Consider the following 27,156-nt stretch of genomic DNA (forward strand, 5'->3'; position numbering starts at 1 on the left):
TTTGTCTCAGCCTCTCAAGTAGCTGGGACTACAGGCACACACCACCACACCCAGCTAATTTTTGTATTTATAGTAGAGACAGGGTTTCACCATATTGGTCAGGCTGGTCTTGAACTCCTGATCTCAGGTGATCCACCTGCCTTGGCCTCCCAAAGTTCTGGGATTACAGGCGTGAGCCACCGCACCCAGCCTCCAGCCTCTGGGTACATGGGCAGAGAAGGGGAAGGGAGAGACTGAGGTGGGGAAGGGGCCTTTGGAGGAGAGGTAGAACGAGGGCAGGACAGGTGGGGAACCAGCCCCAGCAGCTCCAGGCTCCCAGGACAGCAGGAGCAGAGATCTGATGCTGGTCCCCTTTTCCTCCAAAAGTCCTTTCAGACATTTAAAAATCTTGACTTCTTCAGGTTCCGTCTCCTGGAGGCCAGTTGCTGCTGTGAGAGCAGGTAGAAGTTTGATCTAATATCTAGATTTTTCTGAAGCCTTTCTCTGCCTTTAGAATTCTGCTAGGTTGACCTCCTCCTCCTTCTCCATCCTTAATTATGTAATTAATGTCTGAGGAGTGGGGCTGAGGCCACCTTTCAGGGGAGGAGCAGCAGGCTCGTCTTCATTCGGGGCCAGCATTTATTCCTGACCTCAAGAAAACAGCCACCTTTGCCTGTACAGGAGACTGGTAAGGTGCGTGAGTGAGGAAGGGGGGTGGAATATTCAGGAGACCCTGCTCCATTTTGCCCCAACTCAGCCCTGGGGCCAATGACTCCATCTCAGTTATCCCATCTCTAACATGGGAAAATAATTTTAGCAACCACACAGTAGGTGTTCTGAAGGTGCATCTGTTAATTAGAGACGGGTGCTAGGTGGTCGGCACCCTAGGAGAGCAGGCCAGCCTGGTTGCTGTGATCATACCTCATACCCCAAGCCATGCAATCTCAGATTGAATGAGATGTACCACCAAGCCACCTACCCTCAGCCCCACTGCCCTCAACCCCAAATTGGGACATCCTTCCAATATTCTAGGTATTATCTTGAAAAGAAGGCTGAGAATCTATGAATAATAATAAGGCATCAGGCTAAAATCAGGTAAGGACTAAATAAGATCAAATAGGAAATCAGGCAACAGACCTGAAAAGAACTGGTTTCTCTTGTCTCCCTTTGCCTGGCCCCTGGGGCTTGTATTTTGGTAAGGTGACCAGCTGTCCCAGTTTGCCTAGGACTGTCCTGGCTTTAGCATTGAGAGTCCCACATCCCCAGGAACCCTTCAGTCTGGGGCAAACTGGGACAGTTGATGATTCTTCTTCAGGACAGGTTTGGAGATTGGAGAGATCACAGATGTCTGATTTCCTTCACTCTGCCTGGTTTTCTGTATGTATCCATGTGGCAATGGAAAAATCCTGGAGAAGGGAGAAGCTTTCTCTCTCCACCCCCACAACCATGTGACATCACAACAAAAAGCAGCCTGACCGCCCTCCACTGCAGTCCAGGACCCCTTCCCCCAGTTATCCCTTCTCCAAGAAGAATTTTCATCTAAGGACTAAGGTCCTGGACCCTTGCCTCCATTCACACAAGCCAGGCAATGGCAGGGCCCAGGAGCTCCTAGCCAACCAGGGAGAACCTTCTAGGAGACAAGCCCCAGGTTGCCATCTGGTGGTAATTCTCCAGGGAGGAGATTTGCCCAGGTGACCCTTAGGTCAGGCTCCTTTAAATAGCCCTTAAATTGTCTTTGACACAGGCAACCTGGGGTCGCTGCTCCAGGAGGAAGACTCAAGGCGTAGAAGACCACATCCCCAAAGGCACTACCTTGAAGCCACTTCTGGGGGCGAGCCTTCCAGCTGTGCGACAGCCGTCTACAGGCACTCCTGAGGGGTAGCTGCAGCATCAGGTCTCTGGGAGGGGTGGGGGAGGGGTGAAGGAAGTGGGGTGCAGGCCCTGCCTGTTACATATCCAGCTGTTTTCTTTTAGGAAACACCAGACCCCTGCTTCCTCTACCACCACGCACACACATACAAGTCTCTGTTGATCTTAAAACACAACAATCATTGTGCAAGATGACCAAGGCCCAAAGGGGACCCGGGTCAGGGAGCCTAGTGAACCGTGCTCCCCAGGCCCCCACTCAGCTATGGATCTGTGCACACAGAAGAGGGATGGGGACCTACAGGGCCCATACAGGTGCCTGGGCCCTGTTTGGAGCATGGCATCCCCCGTGGCATCAGGTCAAGGGTGTGGGCACGCAACCTGGCCTTGGGCCTCTCACTCAGAGCCAGGCCTCCCAGGCTGGCCAGGGAGCTGTCAAATCCCCCACTACAGAGACAAATGGAGCCGTCAGAGAAAATAGCTTCTAATGGGGAGCAGGAGCCAGGCTGGGCTGGGGTTGGGGGGGAGGGCTCTGCTGGCCAGATGTGAATTCTTCACTAATCACACCAAATTGGCCCAATTTGTTCACTGACACGCGGGGGGACCAGCTTCATCTTTTCCCACTGAGCAGGCTTCCCTCCCTCCTGCATGGAAGCAGTTTGGCTCCAGGGATGGGGCTGGCCAGCTGACAGCAGGGCCGGGAGGGAAGAGGGTAAGGCAAGATTTACATGCTCTCCCTCCCTGTAGGACCCCAGGAGCTGGCTTGAGTTTGCCTCCTCTCCATCTCTGGCAGCCCCCTGAGACCTGGGTGCTGAGGGTCACACAGTTTGGGGGAGGGAGGTGGGGAAGAGAAGAGGGCTGGGCCATCTCCTCTCTTGAAAATGAGTGGCACAAGCGGGAAAGGAATTGGGACATTCTTGGGAAGAGTAAGGAGGGGTCTTTGGGAGAGGCTAGGGGACCATTTAAGGCAAAACAACATCATCTCGTACAGGCAGCTGAATTCACCGGGTCCCCGTAGGGCCACAACTCCGAGCGTGCTGGTAAAAGAAGGCAAAAGAGAGCCTGTACCCCACCTCTCCAACTGCAAGCCAAACTCACCCCTTCAATGCTTGCTCCAGAAAGAGTCTTGAAAGCTGGGACTGTCACAGGAGTCCTGCCAGTGGGACTTGAAGAATTGCCTCTCACCTTCCCCTTCCCTACGGCATCTCTCTCCACGGCTGATCAAGAGACAATATGGAGATGTGCATCTCCTGGGGTTTGGGGGTTCCAGGAGGTGGGACAGGAGTGCTGATGGCGAGTCAGCCAGGGCGACAGCATGCATGGAGGTCCCCAGGCTCTGTAACCCTGTCTTCTATGTCCTACACCAGATAGACACACTCACGCACGTGGAGCTGGGTGTCCTAGCCCACCATCCATGGTCCATCCTTCCCACACAACCTCCACTCCCCTATCTCACCCCTCACCCCAACAGCCACCCTGGGGCCTAAGAGTTTCAGTGGAAGATAGAGTGAAGGGAAAAGCTGGCGCAGACCCTGATAGCGGGCTCAGGGCTGTTGGGTAGGGAATTCTGAGGTTCTGTGGTCTAGAAAGGGGTAGTGTGAAATTCCCCTTGGTTTCCCTCTTGGGGAGGGAGGGATTTCGCTGAAAGAGTAGAAGAGGGCTATCAAGCCTTAGGGCCTGAGTCAGGAGCCCCAGTGCCCAGCCAAAGAGTAGGTCGATGAGGGCCCCAGTTCCTGCCTGAGGGCTGGGGAGAAGGTGAAGGGCATCCGGGTGCCCCAACCTGGCTAGCTCTGCGGGAAAAAAACACCTCCCAATCCCATGTCCCCTTCCCCATTCTTTCTCTCTCTTACCTCAGGGCTAAGCCATTCCTATCCCCGGGGACGGCCTTACGAACTTTCCCATGTCACCTTTCACCCCAAATCCCAAACCCACCCAAGGCCCAATCCTGTTGCAATCAGCAACTCCTCCCTTAGGGGAAATTCCACTCCAGGAACCCCGTGGAGGGTGGGGCCAGCCCTGAGGGGGAGATGAGCCACTGGGTGGGTTCTGAGAAGGCAGGGAAGGCACCTGGAGTGGTGTGATAACCTGTGGGACCAGGTGGGGCCTGCTCCTGGAGGGAGAAGCAGGACAGAGCTGGAGGCAAGGGGCTCGAGAGATGGAGGGCAGAGGCAACCAAGCCCTGCGGGGGAAGTCCAGGGCATCCTGGGGAAGAAGAGGTGGAGGGGAAGAAGGAGCAAAGTGCTGAATAGACTTCATCCTGCTCTACCAACAAGTTGATTTTTTTTTTTTAAATAATCCCACCAGACACAGTGGCTTATAACTGTAATCCCAGCACTTTGGGAGGCTGAGGCAGGAGGATTGCTTGAGCCCAGGAGTTTGAGACCAACCTGGGCAACATAGGGAGACCCCATGTCTACAAAATAAAAAAATTAGCCAAGTGTGGTGGTGCACACCTGTGGTCCCAGCTACTTGGGGGGCTGAGGTGGGAGGATCACTTGAGCCTAAGAGGTTGAGGCTGCAATGAGCCATGATCCCACCACTGTACTCCAGCCTGGGCAACAGGGCAAAACCCTGTCTCAAATGAATAATAATAATAATCCCTACTCCTCCCAATGGCCCTTGCCTCGCTGGGTCAAGGTACTTGCCTTTGCTCCTTTCTGGTTTTCCCTGGCTAAGCAGAGTGCTCTCTCCTGGCCAGGTTGTAGACCTGGCTTCCAGATTGCTGAGCACAGATATTCGGAAGGGAGGAATGCAGGAAAGTCCCCGCATTTCTCTTAGAAACACTCTCTACCTTCCATTTTCTGGCACAATTCCTAGTTGATGTGTGGGCTTCTCTTCACTAACAAGAAGGGCTCTTCCTAGGCCCAAAGACTCACAACGACCGGGGTATGAATTCTAGTTCTGCCACTTACTTGCTCTGTGACCACAACCTACTATTACATAACCCTGAGCTATTATGTAACCTATGTGAGCCTCAGTTTCTTCATCTATGAAGTGGGAACTCTACCTTTGAAGATCATTGTGAGGACTGCAGTCCATCCTGTAAGCTGTTTGCAAAGTGGTGCCCAGCATACAGAGCCAGTTGAGTCAATACCTGTTGAATGAATGAACGAATGAACGAATGAGTGGACTTTCTCTTTATGTCTTTGCCTGACTCCATTACAGATTCTTGGGCACCATCTGGAACAGGTGTCTGAATTCCCAATAGAACAGGGACTTAACCCCTCCGTGTCTCAGTGTCCTCATCTATAAAATAGGACATAATGAAAGTACCTACCTCATGGTTTTATTTTGAGGATTAAATGAGTTAATCCAGGTAAATCTCTTAGAGCACTGGCTGGTACTAAGTAAGAGTCCAGGGTCAGGTGTGATGGCTTGCACCTATAATTTCAGTACTTTGAGAGGTCAAGGCGGGAGGATCACTTGAGGCCAGGAGTTGGAGATCAGCCTGGGCAACACAGTGAGATCCCATCTCTACAAAAAATATTTTTAAAAATCAGCTGGGCATGGCGACACATGCCTGTAGTCATAGCTACTTGGGAAGCTGAAGCAGGAGGATTTCTTGAGCCAAGGAGGTTAAGGCTGCAGTGAGCTATGATCACACGATTGCACCACTGCACTCCAGCCTGGGCAGCAGAGGGAGACCCTGTCACCAAAAAAAAAAAAAAAAAAGTCTGAGGAATGTTGGTATTGTTAGACAAAGTCCATTGTCCTTCTCTCCAGCCCACACCATCCTATTTTCAAATGGCTGAGGAATGAGATGCTCACAGCCCCAGTCCCTCCACCTTAGGGATCAGAAAGTCCTTTCCTGAGTAAGCTCCTTCTCCCAGGAGAGGATACCCTCTCCAAGACCAGAGAAACCTCAGGCAGGTTCCACATCCCTCAGAGCCCGCCTAGCCCCACCCAAGCCCCGGTTGGCGACACCACCCTCCCCTCCCACCTGTGTCTCCAGGACTGATCCTTCCAGTGTCCCTGCCCTGCACTCAACCAGTGACTTCCCTCCTCCCTCCACCTCAGCCCTCCTTTCTTGCCACCCCTCTGGCTGGCGCCTGGGCCTCTCACTCCCAGATGGCATGCTGATGGCGTGCAGACTGAGTCCACAGCAGGCCTTGGGTGCGGAGCATTGGGTGCCAGAGCCAGCCCGTGCCAGCAGCTCAGGCCTCCTCCTGCTGAAACCTGCCACCGCCCAATGCCCGTGGACACACACTCATCCCCTTCCGCCGCCGCCAGGAAGCGCCAAGCTCCAAACACCTTTACCTAGAAACCAACACTCCCTACCTTGTTCCTATCCTGGGAGGGCCCTGCCAGCTTGTCACCAAGGGTGGGGCCCAGGATCTTTGCCTAGGCTCCGGCCCTTCCTGACAGTCCTTCCCCCTCCCCACTGACCCATGTCTGACCTACAGTCATTCTGGCATGGACCCCGTCTCCAAATGACAGGAGAAAAAATCCCTGTGGGCTATGGGCAAACAGGATTTCTCAGAGTTTCACCTGGGATTCCTGTAAGAGCAGGGGCTAGGGAGAAGTTGGGCAGGGAGATGCCACACAAAGCAACTCACTCACAAATTCTTTCATTTCAGGCTCTGTTTTATGTTATATACATGCACATTTCACTTCATATTCTCCAAATCGGCTTACTATAAAGCAGACATTCTAAAACATATTCTAATTGAATTATTTTTTCTTCAAAAATACATGCCTGTAATCCCAGCACTTTGGGAGCCCAAGGCAGGAGGATCACTTGAAGTCCAGAGTTTGAGGCCAGCCTGGGCAACATAGGGAAATCCCATCTCTACAAAAAATACAAAAATTAGCGAGATGTGGCGGCACATGCTAGTGGTTCCAGCTACTAGGGAGGCTGAGGTGGGAGGATTGCTTGAGCCCACGGGATCGAGGCTGCAGTGAACCGTGTTCATGCCACTGCACTCCAGCCTGGGTGACAGAGTGAGATCCTGTCTCAAAAACAAAATCTTTGGGTCAAATAGACATACCAGAAAGATGCACAATGGCTTTGGTCATCCCCTGGGACATCCCATATGCTCAGGGCACAGTAATGCTCCATTTGAGAAGCTCAGGCTGAGAAAACAAGAAGGGAGAGGAGGAGGTCTAGGGTGGAGAGAGTACAAGAGGTGGGAAAGAGTGTTGAGGAAGATTCTGGTAACTGTTCCTTGGGGCTGACCTGACCATCATTTCTTCCCTTCCCTTGCTAATACAAGCTTCATCTGAGACCAGGTTCTCCATCCCTGACTCCCATATGCCCCATTTGTTTCTGATTTTTCCACAGTGGGGATAATCAAGGTTTCCTTCAAGCCTCACTATTCCCAATTCCAGTGGATCTGAGCCTTTGCTCCTACCCAGAGAAGAGCTCTTGGCAGTTCCAACTCTGGGGAGTATCAAAAAAGAGGCTGGCACACCCCAGCACTCTCCCACACAGCAGCATTCGCCATCTGCCGTCACTCCGAGCCCCAGTTTCCTCATCCACAAATCAGTGGGATTCAATGTAGGTTTCTAAGGATCTCTCCCACAGCAAAAATCTTAATATCCTTCATAGAAACTGGTGGCCTTGCTGGAACATCAGTCTGTTTGCTTCTTTACTAATAGTCTTCCATTCATTCCACAAACTATTACTACATGCCCTCCTCTGTGCAAGGTGCTGGGGCATATAGTAAGGAAGGGTGGTTCCCACCCATGTGAGACTCAAATGTGGGGAATGTGGGGATTTGTACTGTGTTCAGAATTCTTTCTTTTTCTTCTCTTTTATCTCTCTCTCTCTCTGTCTTTCCCCTTTTTTTCCCCCCTTTTTCTCTTTCTTTCCTCTTTCTCTTTCTTTCCTTTCTCTTTCAGACAGGGTCTCACTCTGTTGCTTGGGCTGGAGTGCAGTGGTGCAGTCATGGCTCACTGCAGCCTCAACCTCCCAGGCTCAAGCAGTTCTCCCACCTCATCCTCCCAAGTAGCTGGGACTACAGGCACACACCACAATGCCCCACTAATATTTGTAATTTTTTGTAGAGGTGGGGTGGGGGGGGTCTTCCTGTGTTGCCCAGGCTGGTCTCGAACTCCTGGGCTCAAGTGATCCTCCCACCTCTGCCTCCCAAAGTGCTGGGATTATAGGTGGGAGCCACCACACCCAGCCCTTTCTATTTTCATTGCATTACACTTAACAAATCTGAAAGTACCAGAGCCTCTGGAGAGCTGGCCAGGAGACCCAGCCCTGCCCCCTTCCCTGTGCTGTGTAAATACTACACACACACACACACACACACACACACACACACACACACACACACAAAATAATCAGGTGCCCAGGCTTAATGTAGGCAACCTGGTTTGTATCCAGTCTCTGCACTTACCACTTAACTGCTCCATACCTCAGTTTCCCCATCTGCAAAATGGATTTAACAATAGTACCTTCCTCATGGACTTCTCTCTACTGCTCCCCACATCCCACCAAGCCTTCCGCCACTGGCAGTCACCTAAGCCCTCTCTGCTCTCACACACTGGCTTTCTTGCTGTGCAATGTGCCAAGTGAAGCAAACCCATCTCAGGGCCATTAAACTTACTGTTCCTCTTGGCTGAATTGCTGGGCCCCCAATGTTCAAATGGCGGATCCCTCATTTCATTCAGGCCTCTGCTCAAATGCCACCTCCAGGAGGCCCTCCCAATCACTCTCTGTCCCTTCATGATGCTTCGTGTTCCTTCAGGGCACTTACCACTACCTGACATTAAATATCTATTTTCTTGTTTCTTTTCTTTCTCCTTCATTAGAATGTAAGCTCCAGCAGAAATTTAATCTGATTTTTGTGTGTGTGTGTGTGTGTGTGTGTGTGTGTGTGTGTGTGTGTGTGTCCCTGTATCTCTAGTCCCAATATCTAGAATAATGCCTGGCACATAGTAGATGCTCAATAAATATTTCCTTGAAATAATCTTGAATAAATAAGATGTGGAGATGTGGAAACTAAACAAACTAAAGAACTAAAGTGCTTTGCACAGTCCCTGGCACATGGTAAGCAACGATAAGTGGAAACTTATTATTAAACATACACCAACAGGCTTGCCTGGAAAAGACTGAGATTTCATGAGAAGAAAAACAAAATTCAGCATAAATTACACATATTGCTTCATGCAATAAATATTCCTATTGTCATTTCTGTCTTCCATCTTGATTAGAAGATGGTTCACTCCACTGTGTGTGTTCTAAAATTTCAGCCTGCTCAGCAATTGTCAAGTCTTAATTTTCTTTGTCCACTCTCAGAGTGAATGATTTGGACCATCAGAGAGGCATCATTTCCATGGTCACCTTGACCTAACTCGGGGGAGGACCCTCCAAAGCTGCTAATCGGTAACAGGGAGGCTGAGACACCCACCACCACCAATGGGAAAAGTTCTCCTTTCCCCAGGAATCCTAAATAAGGAGAGGAGGGTCAAAGAGGCCCTCCCGAAGAGTCTTTTTGGCCAGTTTCCTGCCTCTCATTGGGAATTCTCCCACTCCAACCTCGTGCTCTGTCAACCTAGAGTTCTGGGGAGAACCAGCACACAGGGCCCCCCTTCCCAGTCTAACCCCCAATCCCCATGTTGCCCTTCCTCTTCTTGGTCTGTGAGGACAGAAGAGGACACACCCACTTCCTGGGCCTGGCATGGCCTGTGAGACAGAGAGGTCACTCCAGGTCCTCTCTCCTCTCCCTGGCAGGACCCTGTGGGCACAGGAAGGAAGGCGACAGTCCCTACAAGTTTGAAGGGAGAGACAGGTCCCTGCCCTTCATGGCTACATCATAAGATCACCAAACACTCCCTGGGCCAATCTCCTCTAATACCCTAACTCGAAAGGTGGGGTTAATAGCCCCAGTTACAGCTGGGCAAGTCGCCTCGGACAGGTCAAGTGGATTGCCCAAGGCCAGAACACAAACTCTCTCTCTGGGACTCTGTTGGTTGGGTGACGCCACAGTGGGCAGAAACAGGAGCTACCCGAGGAGGGAAGGAGGTGTGGCCCTCAGGGCAGGCTTCCTGGAGGAAGAGGAGGAAGAGGAGGAGGCCAGCCTGGATGGAGAAGGGAGGCGGCCAGAGAGGCGGAGGAATGGTCGGGTGCGGGCCTGGGCAGCGCGATCGCACTGCGCCCGCCTTGGATTCAAGGACAGGGCAGGGCAGGGCAGGGCGGGACCCAGCTCGGGAGGGGCCGCCACGCCCGAGCTTGCGCAGCCTCCTGGCCCCCCTCGCCCCCCTCGCCCCCCTCGAGACCCCGGCCCCGCTCCCAGCGGGAACAGGAGGCCAGCGAGTCCCCCGGCTACCCCAAAACTGGCGGGACTAGAGTAGGCAGTGACGGGGCAGAAGCCTAGTTATAAGAGTTCTTCCACCTCTCTCAGGCATTTGGGGCCCTGAGGTAGCGGCGCGGGGCCAGCCTAGGGGCCCGGGGTCTCGGAAGATATCTGCCTGCAGTAGAAATCAGGCGGCAGAGCTAAAACAGGGGGTCGGCTTGGGCCTGGCGCCGGGCACTGCTGGGCTGGGCCCGGAGCTGGCTGGGGGAGGGCCTGGCTGCCTAATGTTTTTCTGAGGATGCTCCCTGCGGATTAGAGGTCAGCTCAGGGCCGGGCGGGGCGGATGGGGAAAGGATCCAGGAGCCTGTAGCTCTGGCCTGAGCTGTGCTGAGGAGACAGACTTGGGCTTTAGAGCCGGGTATGGCCAGGGCTCTGCGAGTGTCAAGTCAGGCCAGGAGTCAGGTGGCTTTTTTGTGCTAACCCAGCCTGTGCTGCGTAGACAGACACAGGGGCTGCTGGCTGTAGACCTGCCAGGGAGGGGTGAAGATCCAGCGAAGGTGCTGGGGCTGTCTTAGAGCTGGGATTGCCCAACACTACACAAGACAGAAACGCCAGCCACAGAGCATTGCGTGGAGTGAGGGTGCGGGATGTGTGTGTGAAGATGGTGGGGACTAAAACACCCCAAGCCACCTCCTGCCGATGGGCCATTCAGAAAGGGACAAGGGGCTTCCTCAACAAGTCCCCACCACCCTGGTGGAACCCCTTGCCTGTCACTGAGCTTCTTTAAGCCCTCTCCCTCTATCAGCCCTCCAACCCCTTGCCGGTCCCCACCCCTCACTCAGCCCCCTTCACCTGGGCCTCTGCCAGTCCCTGCGGAGGCCAGGTCAAAGCTCCAAAGTGACTGGTGATGTGGGAGGGGGCTGGGACCTCCTGGAGCCAGGCCTGCCCCACCCCCACTGGAACCAGCCCTGGGCAGGAGGAGCTATCTTCTGAGAGGACCCCATTTCTTTTTAGGGAGGTGACCCAGAAGAGGGGCTGGACCTTGAGTGCAGGCTGGATGACTTCAAAGGGCGGTGGGTGGGGTTGGCGCCTGGTCACAGGTGCCACTCAGGGTGGGCCAACCTGCCCAACCAGGTCAGGGCCTGTGCTGTACCCGCCCTCCCGCCCGGAACATCACAACACAGGCCTGACAGCAGCCCCACCCACCAGGGACTCCCCCAGGGCTCAGGAGAGAGACCTGACACAGGGATCTGAGGCGAGGCATCCAGGGCCGGGCAGGTCATCCATCCATCCCCCACCCGTGCTGAGAGCCTGTGCACACCTGTTCACCCACACGCGCATGCACACACACACACACGTACACACCCTGGCCGCGCAGGCACAGAGTTAGATGCCAGGGCCACAAAAGGCTTCACCGAGCTTTGTTCAAAAGTTCTTCCTGCTATCTTTTTCTCCCTCCTGAATTCTTTTTTTTTTTTTTTTTTTTTGAGATGGAGTCTCTGTCGCCCAGGCTAGAGTGCAGTGGCGCAATCTCGGCTCACTGCAACCTCCGCCTCCTGGGTTCAAGCAATTCTCCTGCCTCAGCCTCCCGAGTAGCTGGGATTACAGGCACGCGCCACTACGCCCAGCTAATTTTTGTATTTTTAATAGAGATGGGGTTTTGCCTTGTTGATCAGGCTGGTCTCAAACTCCTGACCTCAGGTGATCTGCCCGCCTTGGCCTCCCGAAGTGCTGGGATTACAGGCGCAAGCCACCGCACCCGGCCTACCCTCCTGAATTCTTAGGAAATGAGCAGAGGGTAGGCCAGTCTCCAGTCTGGTGCCAGCTCTTTTGAATTACAGACTCCTTGGAGCTGAGCGAGGAAGCCTAGGCCTAGGCCTACCTCTGTACATGGAGACCTCCTTCCCCCTAAGCAGACTACATGTCAGGTGAACATCTGCAGGTTCCCACACACAGCACTGGGTGCACAGGACCATGCCAGACACTTGGGCAAAAAAAAAAAAAAAGACTGAGGGCTGGACGCGGTGGCTCACACCTGCAATCCTAGCACCTTGAGGGGCCAAGGCAGGAGGATCACTTTAGCCCAGGAATTTGAGACCAGCCTGGGCAACATAGTGAGACACAATCTCTAAAAAAAATAATAAAATAAAATAAAATAAGACTGTTTTCTCCTTCAAATCATGAGCTAATATCCTCAGTTTGCTCATCTGTAAAACAGGAACAATAATAGTACCTATCACATACGATTGTTGTGAAGATTAAATGAAATAAGTTCTTAGCACAAGTCCTGGCATAAAGTAAGTGCTCAATAATTAATACAGTGTCACTGTTATTAATATTACTCTAATGGGGAGACTTTGTCTGGAGAACCACATATGCCGTGAACCAGACTAGACTCTTGCAAACTGAGTGGGTCTTGGCCTTGTGTGAATCCAGCATTTGCCTCTCCCCTCCTCCTCCCCCTGCACTGGCTGCTGTGCCTCCCACTTACCCCAAAGGGACCCCAAGATTCAGACTGACCCATTCATCCACCAGCAGGGACTCCAAGCCCCCAGGCAGAGCAGGAATGGTTGGTGGGGGCACTTGACTCATAGCCATCTATGATGTCTCAGAGAAAAGAGCTCAGGAGAAACGGTCTTCGCCAATCAGGTTCCAGGAAAGTCTCGCGGAGGAGAGAGCTCCCAGGAACAGTGGGAAGGAGCAGAGGGCAGTGGTTCTGTGTATCCTGGGTCAGAGGTAGGATGGGGAACAGGGAGTCAGGAGGGTTTCTCCCATGTCTCTTTCCACATCCTGGGCTGGCAGGGACGAGCAGGGTACCAATGAGCCATATCCGTGTGGGATGCAGGGAGCCTGGCTCTTCAGCTGGCCCATGCCTCTGCAAGATGTATTCATCTCCATGCATCCAGTTCAGTGCTCTGGCAGGTATGTGGGTGTAACTTACTGGACATGACCAGGCCAGGATGTATGCCAGGCCCTAGGCATATGGCAGTGACTGACATAGGCAGGGACACTGATCCTGAGATGCCTACAATCTGGAGGGCACAGTGACCCCTCAATCTGTGAAGGCCTCCTGGAGGCAGACGTCAGGCGGGACAGGAAGGGAGGAGGAGGAGGAGAGGGTGCTAGTTGGAGAAGGAAGTGTGGAAGGGCAGAGCATGCCAACCTGAAGACCCCCCATCACTACCACCAAGGGAAGAAGGGGTAGCCTGGCCAAGTCAGGTGGATCTGAAAGGCCCCAGAGCCTCTGAACAAGTAGTGGAGGGGACCAGAAGTGGGTAGATGCTGCTGGCACTGGTTCCTGGCCTAAGTGGGAGGGGACGTCCTTGGACCCTGCTGGCCCTGGACTCTGGCCACCTCCGACCTCCCTCTGTTGGCGTTGTGGCAGCAAGAGCTGGATCTGCCGCATTCCTCAGAGGCCCAGGTTGCCTTCTGACTGGGCTTGGAAGAGCCCCTGGGGGCAGGCAGGTCTCTCCTTGGTCTCGGGGCTGGAAAAACTGGTCTTCCTGCACACCCCCCACCAGCAGCCTAGAGTTCGAGGAGAGGGTGTCAGCAGGAACAGGAGGTTCCCTGCATTCCACCATTCCACAGGGGATGGGAATGGGAGGGGAGCGGGAGGAGAGAAGGCGAGAAGCACATGGGGGAGGAAGCAGGATGGGAACTGGGAGCTTCTCTGACCAGGGAGGAATGTGACTAGACTGAATGTGGGGGGATGACTTTTTTTTTTTTTTTGAGTTGGAGTCTTGCTCTGTCACCTAGGCTGGAGTGCAATGGCACAATCTTGGCTCACTGCAACCTCCGCCTCCCTATTTCAAGCAATTCTCCTGCCTCAGCCTCCCAAGTAACTGGGATTACAGGCACACGCCACCACGCCCAGCTAATTTTTTTTTTTATTTTAGTAGAGATGGGATTTCACTGTGTTGCCCAGGCTGGTATCGAACTCCTGAGCTCAGGCAATCCACCCACCTCGGCCTCCCAAAGTGCTAGGATTACAGGCGTGAGCCACAGCACCCGGCCGGGGACAACATTTTTTTTTTCCTTTAAATATGTCATCTCAACTGGAGGCATTTTTAATAGGCTTCAGAAGCAGGATGAGATCCGGGTCAGACCTCTTTCCTTCCCCTGTCTGAAAAGGAAGATAGATAGATGCCTTCTTTGTCAGCAGGAAAGCTTGAAGTAAAATATCAAGAAGCCCTTCCCCAGTGGGTAAAATGAAATAGATGACCATGAGGCAGGATTGAAGTATCCTCCAAGGGAAAAAGGAGAGAGTGGATCTCAGCCTGGGATGCGCCCCCCATCTTCCCGTGGGTGGAGGGGGGCAGGGGTGGGGCGCTCAAGATGGGGGCACTGTTCCGCTATCTTCATGGATTCTCCCTTCTTCCTGGGCCCCTAGACTGTGTCAGACCCAAGAAAATCCCCAGCCACTAGCATTACCTCTATACGAATATCCTTTGCAGGAAGAGAGACTTAGTAGTGTGGAAACGAAGCAATCTTGGTGGCCAGAGCTAAGCTTGATGAGTCCCAAGATGGGCCGAGGGACACAGCAAGGCCAGGTCTCTTAGAACATTCTCACTCTGTCACCTGGGCCCTTTTCCCCTCTCTGGGCAGAGAGCTGCCCCCTTCCCCTCCCTGCCTCTCCCCATTCCTCCCCCAGGGCTTGCTGTGATGCTGGTCCAGAGCGGGTGCTCAGCACGGGTGCAGTGGGTTATAATAGACCAAACCCAAGCCCCTGAGGTTTCTCCAGCTCCATGAACCTTCTTCCCTAAAAACAAAACCCAATCCATTTTGGGGAGAAACAGACCAGATATCTTCTCAATGTCCTTTCTAGCATTCAGGGATATAGTCACTGAGGTTTTGTGTCTCAAAATATAGGCCATGTATCACCTGCCTGCCTCAGCATTAGAGGAACCCTTGTTCAAAACGCAGATTCCCACAGTGTTCCCACTCCAATTCACTGGGCCCAGGAACCTGCATTTCATACATGCTCTCCACATCAAAGCTTGTCAAGATTCTAAGAAGTTTAAGAATCTTGACTGGGTGCAGTGGCTTATGCCCGTAATCCCATGCACTTCGTGAGCCCAGGTGTTCAAGACCAGCCTGGGCAACACAGGGAGACCCCATCTCTATAAGAAATAAAACAAAATAGAATAAAATAAGCCGGGTATGGTGGCCACACGCCTATAGTCCCAGCTACTCGGGAAGCTAAGGTGAGAGGATTGCTTGAGCCTGGGAGTTTGAGGCTGCAGTGAGTCATGATGGTACCACTGCACTCCAGCCTGGGTGACTGAGTGAGACCCTGTCTTTAAGAAAAAAAAAAAAAAAAAAAAGGCAGACATGGTGGCTCATGCTTGTAATCCCATCGCTTTGGGAGGCTGAGGCCAGCAGATTGAGCTCAGTGGTGGTGCATGCCTGTAGTTCCAGCTACTTGGGAGGCTGAAGTGGGAGGATCACCTGAGCCCAGGAGGTCGCGGCTGCAGTGAGCTGTGATCACACCACTGCACTCCAGCCTGGGTAACAGAGTAAGACTCCATCTCAAAAAAGAAAAAGAAAAAAAAGAGACCAGGCACGGTGGCCCACACCTGTAATCCTAGCACTTTGGGAGGCTGAGGCAGGCAGATTATGAGGTCAAGAGATCAAGACCATCCTGGCCAACATGGTGAAACCCTGTCTCTACTACTAAAAATACAAAAATTAGCTGGGCGTGGTGGTGCGTGCCTGTAGTCCCAGCTACTTGGGAGGCTGAGGCAGGAAAATCACTTGAACCCGGGAGGCAGAGGTTGCAGTGAGCCAAGATCGTACCACTGCACTCCAGCCTGGTGACAGAGTGAGACTCCGTCTCAAAAAAAAGAAAAAGAAAAAGAAAAAGAAAACAATCTCTGCAAGGGACCCACCGAATGAGCAGTTCCTCAGGGTGGGGGTGCTGTTTGGGGGTCTCTCAGACACTGTGTTCCCCAAGGCCAGTCATTCAGACCTGATGGGCAGAATCCTTCCGCAGCCTCTGCAGTATGACTGCAGGGAAAACTTCCCCATGGCGAGTAGCCTGATTACGGAACATCCTTCCCTGATATCTCTATTCCTTTCATTTGACTTTCCCTGAATAACATTTCTTGCAAGCCTGCTGACTGCCAGGCACTGTGCTAGAGGCTGATCATTTCCCACAGGGTCCTGCACACTTGCCCGGGGGGGCAAAGGATGAGTGAGAACTGGCATGGAGGCAGGGGAATAGGCACAATGGCCTCCTAAGTTCCCCTGAGGGCCCAGAGGCATCCCTGCCTAGGCCTCCCCATCCCAGCTTTCAGGACAGGGGTTGATGCAAGGCAACCTAGCCTGCCTCCACTCCACTGCACGGCCCAGTCCAGCTGAGACTGGAATATCCTGACAGTGCTGAGCCTTATGGAGGGGATGGCTTCTAACCCTGCAGTCTGATTTCCTTCCAAAACATATCAGTGGAATGTCAGGAAGCTTTACCAAAGCAGAACTAACTGATGGCTTCGTCATTCATCTACACATTCATTTATTCACCAGGCCCCTCCTCTGTTCCAGACTGGGACTTCAAACACGGAGAAGGTATACTCCGTGCCACCAACAGATGCTCACAGCCTCAAGGAAAAGCCACACATGAAATAGACACTTGCAACTCAGGCATTCAATCATTCGCTCATTCATTCACCAAAGGTATATCAAGGGTCTGACCCTCTCCAATCCACTAGTGCTGTTATCTGAGGCAGATGATGCAGAGGCCAAGGGCTTTGCAGTCAAACTGTCCTGGGTTCAAATCTTGCCTTCTGGCTCCTGGTGAAAATCAGGAGGGCTTTGCCTCATGGACCTGGGACTTCCCCTGGCTTGTCACAGAGCCAGGAGCAGTGTCAATTAGGGGTAATTGAGGTAATAGGCATCAGACCGTAGTGAGTGAGTTTCTAATCAGCAATTTCTCCTGCTGCTGCTTCCTCAATCAAAGCACTTATCTCATTGTGTGGGCTCAGTCTCTTGTCCGTCCCTAGATGCATACACAACACATTCATGAGATGTGGGTCTTGGGCCTGGGTGTTCAGCAAGGGTTTGCTGTGTAAATGGGCACTCAGAGTGCAGAGATAGGGTTTGCTGTGTAAATGGGCACTCAGAGTGCAGAGATAAGTAACGGCCTTGGGAAGGAATTGGGTGCTGCCCTGAAGGCTCTGGCTCTGATTAGATCCACTGGCTGGCTTTTGGTTCAGAATGCAGAGCTCTGCGGATCAGGTGAACCCACAAAGGGTTAAAGCTGACTCCTCTGACCCTTTTAGTCTCAATAAAAGTATTCCATAGAGGAGATGAGTGTGGAGCCATACACACACACACACAGAGTGACCGCCACACAGTCTTCAAGCCTGAACACAGAGGCCATGAGTGGAACTGACAGCCAACACCAGAGTCAACTAAGGAGGGCCACCTGGGTCTTCTCTGGCCCCCAAGCTCTACCTTCCACTCCCACCCACACTCCCCCAGGCATTGCAGAAGCCACAGTCCCCTCCTCCCTTCCCAAAGGAAGCCTTTGTATGTATGTGAGAAGTGCTTTGAAATGTCTAGAAATTTCTAGCTGAGAAGGCTTCATGTACTTTCCAGACATGAAGACCTGGGAGGCAGGAAGTGTCCTGGGACCACCATCCCCAACTCTCAGGAAACACCGGTGCTAATTTTCCAGAGCTTCCTTGGTCCTTTCCAGAATTTTCTCTTTTCTGCAGGAAGCTTCCCACAAGGAGGGGAGAAGAACGCTCCCTTCCCTCCAACACACACACACACACACACACACACACACACACACACACACACACACACGCCTCTAAGAGAGCAGCTTTTCCCAGACCACCCAGCCAGCTGAGTGCCACCCCAAAGAAGAGGACCCTGCCCAGGGGATTTGGGAAGGGAACAGCTCAGATTCCATGGAGGCAACTTGGATCAGACTTGAGAAAGGGCTTCCTGAACAGGTGGACGCTGCCCCCAGGATCATATCACTGGGACAGAAGGGAGGACGCCCTCCTCTAAAGGTGGTGGCAAATGCACAACCCACTGAGCAGCAGCTCTCGGGAGGTTTAATGCACACACACGCTGGCGCAGCTGTTCTGTAGGAGCAGTCCTACAGAAGCACACTCACAGGAGCACAAAGGTGCTCATACCAGCATCCTTGTCCCAGAGTTATCTATGACGATGAAAAATCAGAGACTGCCCAGATGCCCCTTGATAAGAAAAGTTAAGCAAGTTAGAGTTCAGCCACACAGAAGACAGATGCTCTGCAGCCCCTGAAAATGAGATCACTCTGTGTGTACAGATGGACATGATGGAAAAACAAGATGAAAAACTATTTGTAAACTCCCATTTGTATTTTATTAATAAAAAGGTTTTTTTTAATGCTTAAAAGGTCTGGAAGGAAGCACACCAATTAGTTACCTCTGATGGGGGGATGCACTTATGGAACACTTTGTATTCTATAGACTTCTATATTTGAATTTATTTAATGTATTTATTTTTGAGATGGAGTTTCACTTTTGTCACCCAGGCTGGAGTGCAATGGCACGATCTCAGCTCACTCTGCTTCTTGGGCTCAAGCGATTCTCCTGCCTCGTCCTCCCAAGTAGCTGGAATTACAGGCACCCGCCACCACGCTAATTTTCATTGTATTTTTAGTAGAGATGTAGAGACGGGGTTTCACCATGTTGCCCAGGCTAGTCTGGAACTCCTGACCTCAGGTGATCCCTCCCTCCCACCTCAGTCTCCCAGAGTGCTGGGATTACAGGCGTAAGCCACTGCGCCTGGTCTATATTTGAATTTTACAGCAAGTATGTAGCACTTTTGTAACTTCTTAAATGAAACTTTTTAAAAATGAAGAAAACTTAAGGAGTAGAAGGGAGGGGACAGGGCAGGTAAGGAGGCTTTTGCCCTATCCTCTAGGCAATGAATGGAAGTGATGACTCTGGGGACACCCTTCTCGCCCCAAGGAGAGGTCAACCCCCTTCCACCCACACTCCCATCAGTCTCAACTCAACTGAATGTTTACTGAGCACCCGCTCCAGCCCAGGCACAAGATTTAGAGAAGGAGCTTGGTCTTCACCTCAGGGGCTCCCAGTCAGTGGGGGAGACCATGTCTCTGTGGTTCCTGTCCAACCTCAAGCACATCCCCCCACACATATGTGCACACGTTCACACACACATGCGCACGCGCACATACAGGGGCTGAGGAGGGGTGACTGGAGACCAGCTCTCTGTCTCTGGGGAGTGTGTGTTGTGGGTAGGGGGCTTCATAGAGTTTTGGGAATCTACAGTAAAGAAGCCTGGAAAGGACTCCAGCTAGGACAGGACACACACACACACACACACACACACACACACACACACACACACACACACACACACACACACACACACACAGCCTCTCTCACATGCTGATGCTGATACCATATTGTATACTCTTAGGCCCACCCTCAAAATTGCTGCCATCCCCCCAGACCCTGCTGGGAGAATGCTGGGCATGGGGCAAGGCGGGGCAGATGATGAGGGAGAGGAGAAGGGAGGGGGAGGAAGAAGCCCTCCTTCATGATGTAGCCCCCTGCAGAGGAGCCCCTCTGTCGGGCTCCCCTCCTCCATTCCCTCCCAAGGGCTGCCAAGACAGAGGCTCCTCCTCCCTTTCCTTCCTCGCACAGGCCCAGGACAGGGAGGGGCAGAGTCCATGACACTGGGCATGGAAGGGGAATGAGGGGTCCTCACCCACCTTGCCCTGAACTGCCCCAAATGTCCCTGAATTGCTTTTTCTTTTCTCACCTGCTGAAGATTTTCCCGGCACACCTATGAATGGGAAGTTCTCCTGGAAATCTAACTGATATAGAAGGGAGGGGCTTAGAGGGTCTTTCTAAGGTTTTTGCCAGGATCCCCACCACCCTCCCCCGCTTCTGTGGGACCTAGACAATCTGCTTGGCCTCGGAGCTCCAGTGTCCCCGTGTGTAAATGGGACTCAGCAATACTAACGCCAAGTAGGATCACTTCGGCCCTTTGAGTGGCTGTTTCCCTTTTAGTAAATGAAGGTGGCCCCTTTGCGGGGAACGGGAGGGAGCCGTAAGGCCTGGGTGAGGACCTGCCAGGTACAGGGCCGCCTGGGGCGGGGAGCGACCGCAGCTGCCGAGCAGCACCCAGAGGCCTGCGCGGGAACTGCAGCTGCCCCGTCCCGGTCCCTCCACGGAGAGGAGGCCGTAGAATCGGAGGCAAATCCGGCTGCCCTGCCCTAGCGGGCTGGGTCCTCGGCAGCATTCCGGGGGCGGGGTGGGCAAAGAAGAGGCCAAGAGCGGCGGAGACTGGGTCTTCCATCGGCAGGGAGCTCCCGTCTCAACGTGGTGTCTGGGCCTGGGCTGCCATAGCCGGGGACCCCAGGACAGGGGCAGGATAGGGGGGAGGTGCCAGGAGAGGGCTAGGTCCAGGCTGAGGGGTGGCAGGGAGAAGGTTAAGGGGCAAGGGCAGCGGTCTCCGTAGAGGAGACAGGCTGAGGGCTGGAGACAGGACGGCGGTTCAAAGGGAGAAAAGAGCCGGCGCGATGGCTCACGCCTGTAATTCCAACACTTTGGGAGGCCGAGGCGAGCGGATCGCTTGAGGTCAGGAGTTCGAGACCAGCCTGGCCAACATGGTGAAACCCCGTCTCTACTAAAAATACAAAAATTAGCTAGGCGTGGTGGCTCACGTCTGTAATCCCAGCTACTCAGGAGGCTGAGGCAGGAGAATCGCTTGAACCCGGGAGGTGGAGGTTGCAGTGAGCCGAGATGGTGCCACTGCACTCCAGCCTGGGCAACAGAGCTACGCTCCATCTCAAACAACAACAACAACAACAAAAAGAAAAACAAAGGGAGAAAAGAACCGAGATGCTGGGGAAGCCATTTTGGCCAGCCCCCTGCCTGCAGGCCCCTCCCAAATGGGATGCATTGTTTTGTTTTTTTGTTCTGTGAAAATCCACCTGGAGCAAAGAGTTTCTGGTCTCATCCACTCCCCTCACCCTCGCCCCAAGTTAGGATTCCCCAGGTCCAGAACTTCTTGGGAAGTCACTCGTGGAGGGCCAGCGACCTCAGATATACCCCTCCCCCTGCCCAGCCTTGGGGGAGGGAAACCACTGCTTTAGTCACGCCAGATAATCACCTCTGGTCACTCACTGTCTGGCCTCTTCCTCCAAGTAACTCCAACTATCTCTTAGACATTATCTCACCATGCAGGCTTGGTGGGTGGGTGGGAGAGAGGAAGGGAGGGGGAGGCAGAAGTGAGGAGGCGACATTTAAGAAAGGAGAAACTGAGGCCAGAAAGGACCAACATGCCCACGGCCCTGATTCCCCACATAAGCTAGAAAGGTGACATTGTCATGATCACAGGAGGACTGGAGGGCAAACTGCAGAGAGAATTTCCCAGAGAACTGTGAAAATGACCATTTGAAAGGAGCTTCAGGGGAATCACCAGCGCCCCCTGAACACCAGTTATGTGCCAAGTACTACGTTAAGGGCTTTACTGGAATTACCTCATTCATTCCCCCAATGAGATAGACACTATAATTATTACTCTTGTTTTACAGATGAGCAAACTGAGGCAGCCACTTGTTCAAGGCCACTGGATAAGCCAGTGGAGATGCCAGGATTCAAGCCCAGGGAGCCTGACTCCAGAGACAGTCTCCTGGTGAAGCAATGGAGCAATCTGGAGATGGGGGCCTGCCTGGGATGACCTCCTCTGGGCCCGCCTGCAGGGCTAATGGAGTGACCTGTAGGTTTCCATTAAGACAACGGGTACAGCTCACCCAGGGCTGGACTGTGCCCCTCTCCCAATCATCGATGAAGGATCCAGGCCTTAGCAGACCCCATTGTCAGCCTTTTTCCCCAAATTTATATATGACCTAAGAATTATGCTGGAAGAGGAAAATAAACAAGAAGAGTTTCAGTCATTTTCCTTGCTCTTGTGTATATGTTACCCTCAGATTTTTTCTAGTGCTAACTCTTTTTTTTTTTTTTTTTTGAGACAGGGTCTCACTCTGTCACCCAGGCTAGAGTGCGGTGGCACTATCTTGGCTCACTGCAACCTCCGTCTCCCGGGTTCAAGCAATTCTACTGCCTCAGCCTCCCCAGTAGCTGGGATTACAGGCATGCGCCACTACGCCTGGCTAATTTTTGTCTTTATTTATTTATTTATTTTATTTTTTTTTAGTGGAGACGGGGTTTTGCCATGTTGGCCAGGATGGTCTCAAACTCCTCAGGTGATCCACCCGCCTCAGCCTCCCAAAGTGCTGGGATTACAGGTGTGAGCCACCGCGCCCAACCAACTCCTTTTTTTTTTTTTTTTTTTTTTTGAGACAGGGTCTCACTCTGTTGCTCAGGTTGGAGTGAGTGCAGTGGTGCCATCATGGCTCACTGCAACCTCTGCCTCCTGGGTTCAAATGATCCTCCAATCTCAGCCTCAGTAGCTAGGATTTCAGGCACGTGTCACCATGCCCAGCTAATTTTTTGTAGAATCAGGGTCTCATTATGTTGCCCAGGCTGGTCTCAAACTCCTGGGCTAAAGCAATCCACCCACCTCGACCTCCCAAAGTGCTGGGATTATAAGCATGAGCCACTGCAACCAGCCTCTAGTGCTAACTCTTGAGCCTCCTTCTTCCCTCTCCTGTCAACTGCACCTGCCCCTATACCTTGCCCAGTGCCACAGCAGCAGGGTGGCCTTCCAAAGCCTGGAGCAGAGGAATTCCCTAATTCCACCCCACTGTAGGCTGGGATCCAGCACATTTAATGTCATGCACCCCTATGACCTGGAAAGTTCCTCCTGAGGTCTGACCCAAATTCTTCCTTTTTTTTTTTTTTTTTGAGACAGAGTCTCGCTCTGTCACCCAGGCTGGAGTGTAGTGGCATGATCTTGGCTCACTGCAATCTCCGTCTCCTGGGTTCAAGTGATTCTCCTCCCTCAGCCTCTCAAGCAGCTGGGACTACAGGCAGCCGCCACCATGCTTGGCTAACTTTTTTTGTATTTTTAGTAGGGACAGGGTTTCACTATGTCGGCCAGGCTGGTCTTGAACTCCTGACCTCGTGATCCACCCGCCTTGGCCTCCCAAAGTGCTGGGATTATAGGCGTGAGCCACCGCGCCCAGCCCAAATCCTTCCTTCTACAGCACAGCAGAGGATATTCACAGAGTGGGAGATGTGGTAACAGTCCCTGCCTTCAGCTGGAGCTGGGAGGAATGGCCTGCTGGCTTTCCTGGAAACAGGACTTTGTGTAACCCTGGAGGTCCTATGGCCACTGAGCTCTTTTTTTTTTTTTTTAGATAAGGTCTTACTCTGTCGCCCAAGCTGGAGTGCAGTGGCAGGATCTCAGCTCACTACAATCTCCGCCTCCCGGGTTCAAGCCATTCTCCTGCCTTAGCCTCCCTAGTAACTGGGATTACAGGCACTCACCACTGCACCTGGCTAAGTTTTGTATTTTTAGTAGAGACGGGGTTTCACCATGTTGGCCAGGCTGGTCTTGAACTCCTGACCTCAGGTGATCCAGCCGCCTCGGCCTCCCAAAGTGCTGAGATTACAGGCTTGAGCCACCATGCATGGCCGCCACTGGGCTCTTCTAAGCTAGGATGAGACGGCAAGTGTCCAGCCGGGCCTGGACCTTTCTACCTCCCAATTGCCTTCCTCATTAGAATAGCAAAAGGGGAGGTAGCAAAGGGGTGCCTAATCTGAGGGAGTCCTACTCAGGCCCCCTCCCCCAAGAAAAGCCTCATTACCACCACCCCAGTCCTCGGCCCTGCCACTCTGCCCTCAGCCCTGTTTACTCTGTCATAAGAACAGCACAACTCAGCAAGACTTCAGAGGGAGTGTTCCGGTGGCATGCGTGCAGGACAGGCAGACAGAGACAAGGGGGCAAGGGAGGTACGGTGGGGGCTCGAGACCCAGGACCTTTCCCTAAGTGGAGCAAGCACCCTCTGTAGGCACAGAGCACCGAAGCAGCACTGCCCCTGCATTCAGCGAGCTCCCAGCTCTGCCATGGGAGCCCCTAGTCTGATGGCATGACCTCTTTCTCTCTCTCTTTCTGACACACACACACTAGGACACGAATGTAGAAACTGACTCTGCTGCACACCTGGGCTGTAGACATCAGGCTGGGGGTCAAGGAAGGCAGCTCAGCAGTCCCCTCTTTCAGACTCTGTGATTCGAGCTTGAACCCACAGTAGACCCTGAGGATTAATTGTATTACTGGTCACCTTGGCCGGCTGCGGTGGCTCACACCTGTAATCCCAGCACTTTGGGAGTCCGAGGCCGGCAGATCACTTAAGGTCAGGAGTTCGAGACCAGCCTGGGTCAACATGGTGAAACCTCGTCTCTACCAAAAATACAAAAATTAGCTGGGCATGGTGGTGCATGTCTGTAATCCCAGCTACTTGGGAGGCTGAGGCAGGAGAATCACTTGAACCTGGTAGGTGGAGGTTGCAGTGAGCCGAGATTACACCACTGCACTCCAGCCTGCGCAACAGAGCGAGACTCTGTCTCAAAAGAAACAAACAAACAAAAAACAAAAACAAACAAACAAAAATTGTATTACTGGTCACTTAGATTCCTACCCAAGTCCCTCCCCAACAAAGACATTCCCCTACCCTCATACTCCTCCATCAACTCCTCCACCCACACTGGGTCAGGGGGGTCTTCCTTGGTGCCTGTCCTTGACGCTTCTTGTAACGCCAGCATCCTATCATGAAACCCTGCCTCTGGGCAGAGCTTCGGGGGTAGATGGAATGGGTTAGGAGGCCCACCCCTACCCCAGCACCACAGGAATGCATGCTTCCCTCCCATGGGTCCTACCTGGGAGGATGAAATGGTGCGCGGGCAGCTACCTCCCCTTCCTTTGCCACCCCACGTCCCACCCCTGGGGGCCTCCAAGAAGCCATCACACACCTCATACCTTCAGGGTTTCTCTTCCCACGTGCTTTCTCCATCCCCAGCCTCCTTAATGAAGCCAGTGAACCTCAAACAACAGGCAAGTTAAAGTCCTGAAGCCTATCACAGAGGAGGCACCCAGAGGTTAAATGGAAGGCAAGGTGCCCCAGCCTCGGGACTACCTTGGCTGGGGACAATTCTCAGGCTGCCCTTCCTTCTGTGCTCATAAAAGGCAGGAGGTTGAAAGGAGGGGTGGGGACAGAGCAGGCAATCTCTGGGATTCTGGAGTAGTCACTCCTGGTAAAGGTTTTTTTTTTTTTTTTGAGATAGAGTCTCACTCTGTCACTCAGGCTGGAGTGCAGTGGCGTAACTCAGCTTCCTGCAACCTCCACCTCCCAGGTTCAAGCGATTCTCCTGCCTCAGCCTCCCAAGTAGCTGGGACTAAAGGCGTGTGCCACCATGCCCGGATTAATTTTTTGTATTTTTAGTAGAGAGGGAGTTTCACCATGTTGGCCAGGCTGGTCTTGAACTCCTGACCTCAGGTGATCCACCTGCCTCAGCCTCCCAAAGTGTTGGGATTACAGGCATAAGCCACCTCACCCGGCCCCGGTAAATATTTCTAATGTCCCATCTGTGTCAATGTGCCATTAGGAGCAGTGTCATTTTCAACAGAAAACATGGGGTGCAGACGGCCCTGACATCTCTCAGCAGAGGAGCTCTGGCACAGCCATGGTGACAGTGAAGCTGATTAGAACACTGCAGTTATACCCACAGGAAGAGGGTGAGGGGATTCAACCACATAAGGACCTACCTGTGTACAGAGACAGCAGTGGATGGTGCCATGGGCAGTATGGAAGATGATTTTAGGCTTGATAATGGTTAATAGTGTTCTATTTTAATGTGAGAAAATATAACTGGTGCACCAAACCATAATTTCACAGATGTTACTGTTCAGCAGTATTTGTTTACTTATTCCATTTAACAAACACAGAGCGGTTTCTATGCACCCAGCACCCTCTGGGCACTTTACAAATACTAACTCTGGTAATTCTCTCAATAACCCCGTGAGCTAAGTACTACTCTTATCACCATTTCACAGATGAGAAAATAGAGGCACAGAGAGCCCAAGGGACTTGCCCAAGTCACACAGCTATTAACAGATGGAGCTAAGTTTGTTTGTTTGTTTAAGAGTTAGGGTCTTGGCTAGGCCAGGTGGCTCACGCCTGTAATCCCAGCACTTTGGGAAGCCAAGGTGGGCGGATCACTTGAGACCAGGAGTTTCAGACCAACCTGGGCAACATGATGAAACCCCATCTCTACTAAAAATACAAAAATTAGCGAGGCGTGGTGGTGCGTGCCTATAATTCCAGCTGCTCGAGAGGCTGAACCACGAGAATTGCTTGAACCTGGGAGGCAGAGGTTGCAGTGAGCGGAGAACGCACCACTGCACTGCAGCCTGGGCGACAGAGCAAGACTCCATCTTAAATAAAAAAAAAAAAGAGGGTCTTGCTCTGTTGCCTAGGCTGGAGTGCAGTGGCGCCATCACAGCTCACTGCAGCCTCCAACTCCTGGTTCAAGTGATCCTCCTGCCTCAGCCGCCTGAGTAGTTGAGAGCACAGGCATGTGCCACCACACCCAGCTGGAACTAAGTTTTAAAAGTTTCAGGCCAGGTGTGGTGGCTCATGCCTGTAATCGCAGCACTTTGGGAGGCCGAGGCAGGAGGATGGCATGAGACCAGCCTGGGCAACATAATGGGACCCTGTCTCTACAAAAAAATTTTTAAATTAGCTGGGCATAGTGGCACTCACCTGTAGTCCCAGCTACTCAGGAGGCTGAGGTGGGAGGATCCCTTGAGCCCAGGAGGTTGAGGCTACAGTGAGCTGTGATCACACCACTGTACTCCAGCCTGGGTGACAGAGCGAGACCCTAGCTCAAAAATATATATACAAATAAAAAATTAAAAAATCAAAGTTTTCAAAGGCATCATCAGGTCATTAGCAGGAACCATAGAAAATGCATCCTTAGCTCTGCTTATAAAGTCAAAAAATTATTGGGTGCCTACTGTGAGTCAGGCTCTGTACTCAGTGCTGGAATAAAGGGAAAAGGGAGGAAAAAGGGGAGGAACCAGATTGCTCATCTGTGAATTCTAACTGGGAAGCATCCCACTTTGCCTA

Source organism: Pongo pygmaeus, chromosome 19 (genome assembly GCF_028885625.2).
Source record: "Pongo pygmaeus isolate AG05252 chromosome 19, NHGRI_mPonPyg2-v2.0_pri, whole genome shotgun sequence".
NCBI classification, from domain to species: Eukaryota; Metazoa; Chordata; class Mammalia; order Primates; family Hominidae; genus Pongo; species Pongo pygmaeus.